Below are 12,681 nucleotides of genomic sequence, written 5' to 3'. Positions count from 1 at the left end.
CAACAGAACAATGCAGCGAAGGACTCGAGGTGTAGGACATATCTGGGGCAGGCGCGTGGGTGGACAGTGCAGCTAGACAGTTGTAATTCCTAAACAGATTTGGAAACACTTTACCTCCTCGATAAGCCTGTATAGTGAATACCAAATTGTGTTTTAACGCTCAAGTCCTCTGTCTTAAGGAATCAAGGGGCATATGTATCAAACGATTTTTTAATCGCAAACGCTGCGATTCGCAAAATAACAGTGTTTGCGATTAAAAAATCGGTAATCGGGATGTATGAGCCACATCCCATCGCAAAATTAAGGAATTGCTAATTTAGCGATTTCTTAATTTTGCGTAAGCATTTAAGAAATCGTAAATTGCGATGTCTTAAATGATATGTAAGAGCACCCAAGTTGTGCGAATTATCCTTAAGAAATCGCAAATTACCACCAACTTCCAGTTGGTGGTAATTTGCGATTTCCTTTCAAAAAGCACTTTTTTGAATTTTAAAAAGTGCCACGTGGCGCTCATTCATGCCCTTAGGGCATGTATGTGCGCCATATGCACACACATGCTAATTTCAGGGGTGCATCAGGGTGTCATCATGACACCCTTGCACCTTTGAAATTATTCTCAAATTGCGATTAGCAAATTGCGATTCGCTATTTGAGAATTACTTCCCATTCATTCCTATGGGTCTCCTGGCCCATAGAAATGAATGGGCAGGTATTCCTTAATTGCGATTTGCTAATTTGCTAATCGCAATTAAGGAATTTTAAGAAATCGCAAAAAGTTTGCAATTTTTTAAATACATCCCGTTTTGCAATTCTCAAATAGCGATTCTTTAAAAATCGCTATTTGAGAATCGCAAATGGTGATGTTGATACATATGCCCCCAAGGGTTTCCAACCTGGTCCCAATCCCACAAAATATTCAACCCCTAGCTATGCAACACAGCAGACCCAATCAAACGAGCGCGTACACAAACTCACATACACGAGATCGAGTGGGGTGAAACAAGCGTGCCTAGTCACACATAGGTGAAATTGAGAATCGTGGACCAGCCGCGTGGCTGTTTACACGAGACTGTAAAGGGCTACAGACCTGCTGTCAGCACCGAATTTCTGTGTTTGCACACCGGCGCCTACGACGAGGGACCACCATGCAATGCCCAGCCGGGTACAGGAGTCAATAGGCCCAGCAGTGCCCTGCATGCATTGGACAAGGGGCCCGGGAGATAAGTGAATTGCCCGGGGGCGCCAAACGGCATGGGAGCGCAGGCATGCGCCCGGCTATGCACTGCCCACACCGGGACGGGAGAAATTGGCTTGCTCAACGCACAGGTTGGTGTGGGAGAGCACCGCATGACCGAACATACAGGCACCCGAGATAGGTGCATTGCCCCGGAGCACAGCACGGTGTTGGAGCGCTAGCCTGCGCAACGCTTGCATAGTCCAAGCAGGCCTGGGAGATAAGCATTTCGCCCAGAAGCACCTGGAGTGGGCGCGACGCGCCCCTTTCCCTACCAAGGACACGCTTGTGGAACCTCGCACACTGCTCCTAGTATCCCGCGAGCAGTCGCGTCGTCCCCATTCATCCCACAGCGAGGAAGATGAATAGGACGCCCTGATGATTGAGAGATGAGGTGCCTCCTATTAAGAAGGTAGTGGGTAGCAGTGCAGGAATTGCATTGCGCAGGCTTGACCCTCTCTCTCTCTCCCCACTGGCCCCAAATGCCCGCACCACAAGCGGCACCATCAACAACAGTCAAAGTCTTCCTGACTCGTGCCCCGAATCCGCCCCGGGAACTGCAACGGGCCTCCCCACAAATGCTGAGATGGGGCCACCCGCACGAGACAGCCTGAATGCCTGCGGCACCCGGGCCCAGCCCCCCAGGACACCCCAAGCACCGCCCCGACAGTCGACCACGTAGCCAAATCCACCATCGCAACAACCACCACTGCCTCAGGGGCACACAAATGAGCGACTCATACCCCAGCTCCACAAATCACCCACGAGGCAACGTTGCCCCAACGAGCACCGGCAAGTGAAAGCGGCAGCCCTTTTGCAGACGAAACGCTGCACGCCAAGAACCCCACGCCTCCTCCGAGTCGAGGCGCCCAGTGCCGGTGGAAAGCCCATCGCCAGCGGAACAATCAGGAAGACTGCCGCGAAGACCCTGGACAAACGCCGTCCATGCGGGAGGGGCACCGGGAACCCCACTGGGACAAAGCGGGGCGGGAGGCCGCCTGGCCCCCAACCAGGACTGCACCCGCCACCGCACCCGACGGATGCCCCGACCTCGATGACCACGCCAGTAGGCGGGAACCCTGCAGTCAGGGCGAGGCCTCCAGGCTTAGGCAAGGCTTGCCCAATGAAAGATCTGACGAGGGCCCACATACGCGCCAGCAAGAAATCGTGCCCAAACAATGCATTCACAAATGGGCAGCAACGGAGTGCAAAGCTCTGTAACAACACAAAGACAGACATCCAAACTCCCGACACGTCACAAGGCATCCGCAAGCCAAGAAAGGCACATACCCGTCTCACCGATGGCAACGGGGTCACCACAACTCACTCATTCATGTTGCTCCCAAATGTCGAAAATGCTGACCACCAAAACGCGAACAAGCAAACTCTAAGCTAACCACGCGAAAACCAAGGCAGGTGGCCCACTCAAGCACACGGGCCCCGGCTGCGGGCGCTGCAGGGGGGGGACAAGCAAAATGTGTACTGCGAGCACTCACAATTGAGTGGAGATGCCGGGGATCGAACCCGGGGCCTCATACATGCACAGCATGCACTCTACCACTGAGCTACAGCCCCTCGTAAACGTAACCGTTAAGGCACGGACGGGGTTCGAACCCGTGATCTTCGGTTTACGAGACCGACGCCTTACCACTTGGCCACCGCGCCGTCGTTAAGGATGTTCCCCCAGTCACGGCCGCTGCGCGGAAGCACCCACGGGGGGCTCCCGACCCGACACTCACCGCCGAGCTCGGGAACAGGCACGGCACTGTTGGGATCGAGGGAGGAGCCAACAAAAGAAATTCAGGCCCCTCAGGACACAGCAGGCTGGCAAGTGGGTATATTCCTTCCGTCTGCACAAAGGAATGTGGCTTTACAGGACGCCTGCCCGCTGCCCGGTGATGGATGGCTAACGAGGCCTCTGAGGTGCCAAACAGAGAGGGGGGGGAGAGGGCAAGCGGCTGTTCCCCTAGCGCCGCCGCGTGGGAGCGTGTAATATACTTCACGTGTTATATGGGTAACGTGCTCGTGTTGCTCGTAGAGCTCGTGGCTTGTAACTTGCATGCGCGTGGTGAGGTTACACACGCATGCTATTTGATGTTATTTAAATGAGCATCTCTCGAAGATGCATTCCCGTGCGTCTAACCCTCTTTCTGAAGTATGAACGGTGTCAGTGGGCAGTTGCCGTTCGTACTTCAGGTAGGGAGGAAGCACTCCAGTGATGTGTTTATTACCTCTTGAATAAAGCTTCAAGACTTATCTTCTTCAGTCTACTTTGGATTTATTTCCTGATTTAATTCAAGGATATTTACTTTACATTTGGCGACGAGTTATTTTAAGAATAAAAAAAATCAACATCACAACGATTTGTGCTTCCTACCAGCTGCGCGACCTTCATGCTCTTCATCTCGCTAAGGGACTCTTCCTGCAAAATATTAATAGAGGAGTTTTCCGGATTGGCGAAGTAACAACCAATCAGCGCTTGTGTCTTTCTTTCAATCGGATACAATCCCTCCTAACACGGAAGAGGACTTCTTTGATTGGTTAAAAACGAAAAAGCAAAATGTTTCAAACGCGCTCCCTCATTGGCCACAAGCGTGTGAATTATTCTTCATAGTTTTAAAAGGCACAGCGTGATTGGCCACGGGGTTGTTGGTATTTTACATGGTGCCACAATGAAAAATGAGAACAGCTCAGCAGGAACTCGCAATTGATCAAAAGTAAGTCGTTTTCGATCGTTTCTACATGTCTACAACCTTAGTTTTACTAGAAAGAAGACAAAACTAAGATTTGCTGCTTTACTACATTGTTTGACACAATTATCTTGTTAAAAAATCAATTTAAAAAAAGTGATAATGGCTTCTCAGCAAATATGTCAGCTAGAGCAGTTTCTCTTAAGACCAGGAAAGCCGAAGGATCCCTGGAAACTATGGTTTAAATCCTTTGAGAATTACCTGGTGGCAATAGATGCAGAAGAATATTCACCCAAACGCAGACTTCCAATTCATTACAGTTTTTTGGGCAGTGCTGGGCGAGAAACCTTTGACAACTTACCTGTCACCATTCCACCACCAGATGAAGGAGATGGATGGAACGTTTACACTGATGCCGTTAACAGGTTAAATAAAAAGTTTTTAGAGCAGCCAAGCGTTATGCTTGAAAGATTTAACTTTATGAAGAGGAAACAAGGTTCTGATGAATCCATTGAAGACTATATTTCAGTTTTAAGAAACCTGGCGGCGAATTGTAACTTTGGAGCTTACCTTGACTCGTACATAAGGGATCAATTCGTGTACAGCTGTTTTCACAAAAAAATTCAGGAACGTCTTCTCAGCTGCAGAGATCCTTCTCTTTCTGAGGTTATAGACATCGCAAAAGGGATTGAGAGATCTATTATAACCTCAAAATGTTTAACCGATGTCAACTCTTCACCTGTTAACATGATTCAAAATCAGGGCCGGACTGGGAACCAAAACCGGCCCTGGCAAAGTGCTGGGCCAGCTCCCCCCCTCCTCCCCCCCGGGGCTTGGTGGTGCCGCCAAGCTCTTTGCCAGGGCCGGTTTTCAGCCGATTTTGTTACAGGGCCAATTTTGCAGCTATGATGCAAAAACGGCCCTGAAACAAAACCGGCCCCCAGGGGCCCAAAACCGGCCCCCACCCGTGCGGCGCACCGGGGGATTGCCCGGTGCCCGCTACGGCCAGTCCGGGCCTGTTCAAAATGATCCTCACTTTAACCATGTTTCGTTCAGGCCAAAATTTGTAAAACTTTTCTTTCAAAAACAGGCAAAAACTAACTCTTTTTGTTTTAGGTGTGGTTCAAAATCACATTTAGGTGATAGCCCTATCTGTATGGCACTAGGTAAGAAATGTACAAAATGTGGGAAAATGGGTCATTTTTATACTGTGTGCAGAAGCAAGAAAATGGTCAGAGTTAGCAATTTAGACACTGATAATTCTTATAGAAATACTAATGTTGAAGTTATTCAGTCACTTGATGATAGCCTTGAAAGACTCATGCTTTCTATTGATTCTTTAGATATGTCCTCGGTCATTCAGAAATTTAAGGAACCATTATGTGTTGTCATGGTTCGGAATGTTAAGGTGGACATGATGGCTGACTCTGGAGCACCAGTTACTATTATTTCAGACACTTTATTTGAAGAGTGTTGGTCTTTTAAGAAGCCCTTACTACCCTTGGATATCATTCCAAAAGCATATGTTGGTCACATAATTGATATGCATGGGTATTTCATGGAGTTTATCACTTGTTTAAATCGTAAAATTTTAACAAAGATTTACGTAGCTCCTAAAGGAAAGAATATTATTGGATGGCAGGATCTAGCTAGGATGGGCTTGAAACTGGTTCCTGGTTCTGAAAATCCTATTCAAATTAATGAGGAATATACAATCACTTCCATCAATGATGACAGTCATAATAATTCGCATGATTGTACAAATATTGCTCATACCATGTTTAAAGAATATCCTGAAATTTTTACAACAAACATTGGTAAAGTTAAAAAAGTAGAACATGTCATTAGCTAAAAGAAAACGTTATCCCAGTTTCTCATAAAGCGAGACCAGTTCCTTTAACCCCTTCGGTGCTCATGACGGAATGGTTCCGTCATGACCCACGGTTGAGCTGTGCTCATGACGGAACCATTCCGTCATGACCACACCCGCGCAAGATTCCGTCAGCACAGCGGCGGAATCTGCGCAGCATCGAAGGGGTTAAGCGTCAGGAATGACCTTAAAATTTTGCTAGATAAGTTGGTCAAAGAAGGTATTATTCAGTCTACAGAGTCATCAGAATGGGTTAGTCCCATTGTTATAGTAAGGAAAAAGGATAATTCTATTCGTTTATGTGCTGACTTACGCACACTTAATAAAAGTATTATAGTGGATTGTCATCCTCTACCAAAAATTCAAGATTTGTTATGCAACATAGCAGGTGCGACATGTTTCACCATGTTGGACCTAAGGTCGGCTTAGCATCAAATACCTTTATCCAAACCTTCCACTGACCTTACTACATTTGTGACACCTTTTGGTGCATATAAATATCTAAGACTTCCGTTTGGTCTAGCATCTGCGGCAAGTGTATTTCAAAGGTTTATGGATCACATGTTAAAAGGCATTAACTCTGTCCAAGCTTATCAGGATGATGTCTTAATCTTTTCAAAAAACAAATTTGAGCACTTGGCTACTCTCAGGAGAGTACTTGATAAATTTAAAGAATATGGGGTAACCTTAGGTACAGATAAATGTAAATTCATGGCGGAATCCATTGACTACCTAGGGCACACCATCTCTGCTTCAGGAATCAGGCCTAAGTTTTCACTCACGAGAGCGATTGATGAAGTCAGTATACCCAAAAATAAAGATCTGTTAAGATAATTTTTGGGGATGACAGAATATTACTCAAAGTTCATATCTAATTATGCTCATGTGGTTCAACCTCTACGTGTTTTATTTTAAAAAAATGCATGCTTTACATGGGGATTTGAAGCACAACAAGCTTTTGATTTAATTAAAAAACTCATCATTCAAGCCCCCGCTCTTTCTCCATTTTCACCTGGTGAAAAGTGCATTTTGTCTGTTGATGCAAGTCAAAATGGATTAGGGGCTGTCCTCTGCCAATGGGTCAATGGCAAGGAAAATACAATAGCTTTTTCCTCCAGATCTCTCTCTACTGCAGAATCAAATTACAGTACTATTGAGAGGGAAGCTCTTGCTTGTACATGGGCCGTGGAAAAATTTAAAACTTTCATTTGGGGTACTCAATTTGAAATCTTTTCTGATCATAAGCCATTAATACATTTGTTAAATGGGAATGGTACAAGAAAAGCTTCCTCCAGGCTGGTTCGTTTATTGTCACGACTACATGAATACAATTTTGTTATAAAACACATACCTGGGGGTCGAAATTCAAGAGCGGATTGCCTCTCTAGGTTATCATTAAAAGATAACCCCTCATGTTCAAGATTTGATGATGTGGAATGTGTGGTAGCTTCTATTGATGATTTTGTCAATGACTTGCCTCATGTCACATGGGATGATTGGGTGAGAGCGTCTGAAGAAGATTCCACTCTTGTAGCTGTAAAAAACATGATTGTTTCAGGATGGCCTAAAGAACGCTCACTTCCCTCTCCTTTAAAATCATTTGCACAAATCAATCAGGAACTTACTCTAGTTGAAGGATTGGTCTTGCGTGGTGATCTCGCAGTTCCCCCAACTTCTCTGCGAAAGAACATTTTTGAAATAGCGCATGAGGGGCATCTGGGCATAGGTGCAACCTCAAGGAGGTTGAAAGACATTTTTTGGTGGCCTGGTTTGGATGCAGATGTTGCCAAGTGGGTAAACTCATGTGCAACTTGTCTAGTATCTGACAAACATTGGAAAACGGTAAAGACACCCTTGCATAATGTTCCAGTTACAGAAGAAGCATGGTCTAAATTAGCATTGGATTTTGCAGGCCCATTTGATTTGCTGTCTCATGAAAAAAAATACATCTTAGTATTAATAGATTACTATTCAAAATGGGTGGAGATTGAATTTTGTTCTGCTCCATGCATATTGTCTGTGGTTAACTTCCTTTCTAGAATATTTCTTGCTGAAGGATTTCCGAGAGAGTTAGTCACAGACAATGGTTCTCACTTTACCTCAAATGTGATGGAAAATTATTTGAAATCTCATGCTATTAAACATTTGAAGGTGGCATTGTATTCCTCGTCAGCCAATGGTTTAGTTGAAAGAATGAATAGATTTGTAAAAGAGGGTGTACAATCAGCTTTGGCTACTAGTGTACCTGTGGATATGTTTTTTAAAAAAAAGATTTGGTCATATCTTACAACTCCTCATTCTTCAACTGGGGTCTCACCATTTAGATTACTCAAGAAGAGAGATCCTAATGGTACCCTTTGTCCGTCATGGATTAGAAAATTGTTGAAGAATGATAATTCATGCTTGGCTTGCAAAGACAAGAAGAACATGATTTAAAAAGTTGCAGTTCAACAAGCTATACAAAAGAAAAACTTTGATAGCAGAGCTTGCAATTATGCAAATGAGTTTACAATTGGAGACTGGGTGATGATCAAGTCTCCCAAGAAAGTTAAGAAGGGTCTTTCGAAGCTGTCCCTTCCTGTACAAGTTTTAAAAGTGTCTAAAGGTTCTGTATTTCTTGGTCAGAAAGGTTGGTGGAGTAAGAGAATGTTAATTAAATTAACTTCACATCAAGCAAATGAAATAAAAAAAATAAAAAATGTTTTTAATGATGATTTACATTTTTCATACTTTGGCTGTACATCACCAGATTCTTCAAGGTCAGTCAACAATGATGATACAGGAGATTGTACTCCAAGATCATCATTTCCTGCTGAAACTCAAGTTGTTGTTAATAATAGTTCTTCTGTACATGATTCTTCAAGACCTGTTCGCAACTGTACGTTTTCTTCAAGATACAAGGATTTTTATTTTCATTAACTGCAATTTTGTTTTATTTGTGAAAGGAGAAGGGTGATGTAATATACTTAACATGTGTTATATGGGTAACGTGCTCGTGTTGCTCGTAGAGCTCGTGGCTTGTAACTTGCATGCGCGTGGTGAGGTTACACGCGCATGCTATTTGATGTTATTTAAATGAGCATCTCTCGAAGATGCATTCCCGTGCATCTAACCCTCTTTCTGAAGTATGAACGGTGTCAGTGGGCAGTTGCCGTTCGTACTTCAGATAGGGAGGACGCACTCCAGTAATGTGTTGATTACCTCTTGAATAAAGCTTCAAGACTTATCTTCTTCAGTCTACTTTGGATTTATTTCCTGATTTAATTCAAGGATATTTACTTTACAGAGTGCTTGCGGGATGTGTCCTACCCGACAAACGCCGGCTGCATCGAGGCGGGAGGAGGTACGGGCCAGGCTGCCCGCCTCCTGCCCTGAGCTGGGAGGCCAACGAGGCCCAGCGGGTGCCGTGAGGAGCCGTGCCAATTAGTGAGTTCGGAGAACACTGGAAAATGCCCACCGCAGTGCAAACTGTGCTTGAAGGCCACGGAGTCACTGGTCCATATGTTGTGTTGTTGGCAAGTTGTTACCTCAAAGGCGCCTCGAAGTAAGGCCAATATTTCTGCAGCAAGAACTTAGATCAGGCAAGGTGGCGGTCTACTTTGTCTACACGAGCACGACTCCCATGAACTTAGCACGAATTTCCAATTACTTTGTCATATTAAGAGAGAATCTGAGTGCTCAAGGCTCATAACTTTTAAAAGCTCATCTCAGAGTCGAGGCAAAAGAGGATGTAGCCCAGCACGACTGTTGTACGATACAGGACAATAAGAAGATATACTCATTGTCCTCATTAATGTAATTGGTCACACTATTCTCCTTTTCCTTCCTCCCCTGAATATATTTTAGCCTATATGTTCTCACAGGCTAGGCAATGTTAAAATTGTCTCTGTGACGTCAGGCCCAAGATGCTGCTGTTAAAACTGTTATTTGTATTGCTTACAGAGCCTCAAACCCTCTGAACATATTTTAGTCTGGAGGACCTTAATGAGTCAAGTAATGCTAGATCATATCGGCTACTCTAAGTTCAAGACAGTGTTGCTAAAATTGCTATTTCGGAACACATAGCCTCAATTCATTTTTGCACTTTACCCTGTATACCTTTAATGCTCTATATGATGTGGAATCTCATCTGTGGCTTTAGGTTCTAGCAATGCTGCTAAAACTGCTATTATTATGATCGCACATACAGCATGTTTGCACTTTAGACTGTACGCTTTTCAGCATTATAATCGTGTCAAACTACACTTGTCATGTTTGTGCATCCACCCATCCAGCCAGCCTTTCACACTTCGTTGTTCCCATCCGTTTATCCATACTTTTGCATTTCCACCTACTCATCCTTTCGTCATCCATCCATTGACTAGTCTGTCCATTCATCTTTTCCCATACATCCTTTCATCCATTTGTTCACCCATCTATCTTTCCTCCATCTGTCAGGAATCCATTTTTCCCTTCCATCCACCAATATGTTCATCCTTTCACCCCATCATCCATCAATATACGCATTGATTGTTTTACCATTCCACGTACCCTTTCTTCTTTCATCTGTCCACCTTATTACCTATCATCCTTCCTTCTACTCACGCCTTCTTCCTTTCATCCATCCTTCCTTACACCATTCTTTCTCCTCAACCTTCCTGCCTTTCAGTCTCCTGACATTCTGTTTCCATGTATTTCTTCTTCCTCTTTTCTACCCTTTTTCTTCCCTATCCTCAGTGGTCGAAGTGGGGGAAAAAAAGTAGGGGAACTGTGGGTGGAGAATCAGAGGGCGGGAATAACCCAAGGATTGGCTCAGTGGGCGGAGCCAGAGGTGTGGCCAGAATGCGCAAATATCCCAATTTTTAGTATTTGTTTGGCATTTCACTGCCCAGTTTAATCAACCAATTGATACACATGATTATATAAGGTTATAATGAGTTATTGACATTAAAACACATTCACAAAGTGGGATATGCTTCTAATCACAGAATGTCCCAAATATGATAAAATGTGGAAGCACAAGCCATTTGTCGCAGAGCGTGGAGTTTATCATCAGCACTTCTCCCTTTTTCCACAACAGCAGTTCAAACATGAATGGCAAAATATCCTAGTTTGCAAATGTTTTCTATATAATTATGGCTCTGCCATATTTGCCTCCTAATGCAAGATCTGCTGCATGATCTGACCATTTAAACTAATAAATTGTTTATAGCTCAAACGTATCAAAAGTTAATACAAAATGTGACTTGTTTTGCTGCGGAGTGGATGGCTTATTGCAAAGGTTGACTGATCACCTTTCTCACTGTTGCATTTGCATATTACACTGGTACTAATCAGGCAAAATCTTCCCAAAGACTGTTAGCATGTGTACACATGTCAAAATAATAAAATATCAGAAAATATACTGCATTATGCTGCAGCCTTTTTTTAAATGCATAATTTAGTTAGCACTGTGGCATAATTTTGTCCTCCTTTGCTGCATATTTAATTCCAGTGGCCCCACAGCAAGCAGCACATGTTAAAAGTGCTTGTGAATGAAGCAGAGTGACTGTGAAGTTTGCAAACTTAGTTTGGTGTGCGTGCAAATTCTGCATTGCCAATCCCTGGTGAGTTGCAGCTACTACTTCTGAAACAAGGCCAATGGAGCTAACTATGGTTGAGGCAGACTGGCCTCAAGGGCAGGGCCGGTCTTAGCACTGGTGGTGCCCTGTGCATTAATGTTTGTTATTACCCTCTAATGACCACCTCTGCCATTGATTCCCTCACTACCACCCTTTAACAGTGCCCCTCAAGTCTCCATAACCACACTCTCTCTCAGATGCATTTAATTTGATTTACAGCGCCACGCATACCAGTGTATGGTGTCAGAGCACTTTACATCACACACATTACTCAGAGACAATCAATATGTGTGTAATAAATCACTGTATAGAAAATGTTACATAAGACTAAGGACTACAAGGTGTAGGAGTCACATGACAACCATACTACTAGGCCGTATAGTTTAATAGTGATTGGTCTGGAGAAACATAAACTCAGAATTTTAAAACGTAATACTATGGTTGGGGGTTCTCTTTAATAATCAGAATTGATTTCTGTCCAAAAGAACACTTTTTGCAACATTAGGATAATCAAAGACTGGGGGGGGGGGCGACATAACGCTCTAATTTATACCTTGCAGTTTGTATGCAGCTCTTAGATGAAAGTTAATAGCTCACTGTTGTATGTTAGGCTTTTAACTTATAAACTGCAAGTAACAAAAGGATCTCTCTGACAAAAGCAGTAGCCCACTGACCTATTTGCATTATGTGCACTTTGTGATCTGTGTAGGAAGGTGAAATCTGACTGCATGGTTGCCCCCACTTTTTTCCTGGTGTTTTGCTGGTTTTCGACTTAGTCTGGCTGGGATCCTGCTTTTCAGGACCCCAGCCTATCTGCTTTCTCCCTTAAATTGATTACAAGTACTATAGGTACACTCCAGATTGGATTCTAGGGTACCCTTATAAGTCCCTAGTATATGGTATACTATGAACCAAGGGCATAGGTACCCCAGAGGCCTACCAGGGGCTGCAGCAATTATTGTGCCACCCCTGGGAAGCCTTCCAAAATAACACCACAGGTCTGCTACTGCAGCCTGGGTAAGGTGGTGCATGCACCCCTTACTGAGATATAGGTTCACTATATCTCTCCAAATCACTGCACATATAAACCTATAAGTCACCCCTATGGCAGGCCTTACCAATCCTGAAGGCAGGGTGCTGGGTTTTATGTGAGAGGGTGCCCATGCATGAGCAGCCTTCGGAACCTTTATTCTGGGGTTGTTTGTGATGCAGCCAAACCATACACTCTTAAGTGCATTATAACCAACCGGTAAATGCTAACTGTGGGATGGCTGCACGGAAACGTCA

General features: G+C 44.2%; 1 non-coding gene across 1 annotated transcript; it reads right to left on the bottom strand.

Moving 5' to 3' along the window:
- Positions 1 to 2,827: 2,827 nt before the first annotated feature.
- Positions 2,828 to 2,899, bottom strand: TRNAT-CGU (transfer RNA threonine (anticodon CGU)). The gene has a single exon. It is a non-coding gene; the product is annotated as a tRNA-Thr (tRNA).
- Positions 2,900 to 12,681: the final 9,782 nt, after the last annotated feature.

The sequence above is a fragment of the Triturus cristatus genome, chromosome 1_1 (assembly GCF_964204655.1).
Source record: "Triturus cristatus chromosome 1_1, aTriCri1.1, whole genome shotgun sequence".
In the NCBI taxonomy this organism is placed as follows: Eukaryota; Metazoa; Chordata; class Amphibia; order Caudata; family Salamandridae; genus Triturus; species Triturus cristatus.
The sequence above is the reverse complement of the archived record's forward strand: the minus strand, read 5'-3'. Positions and strand labels throughout refer to the sequence as shown.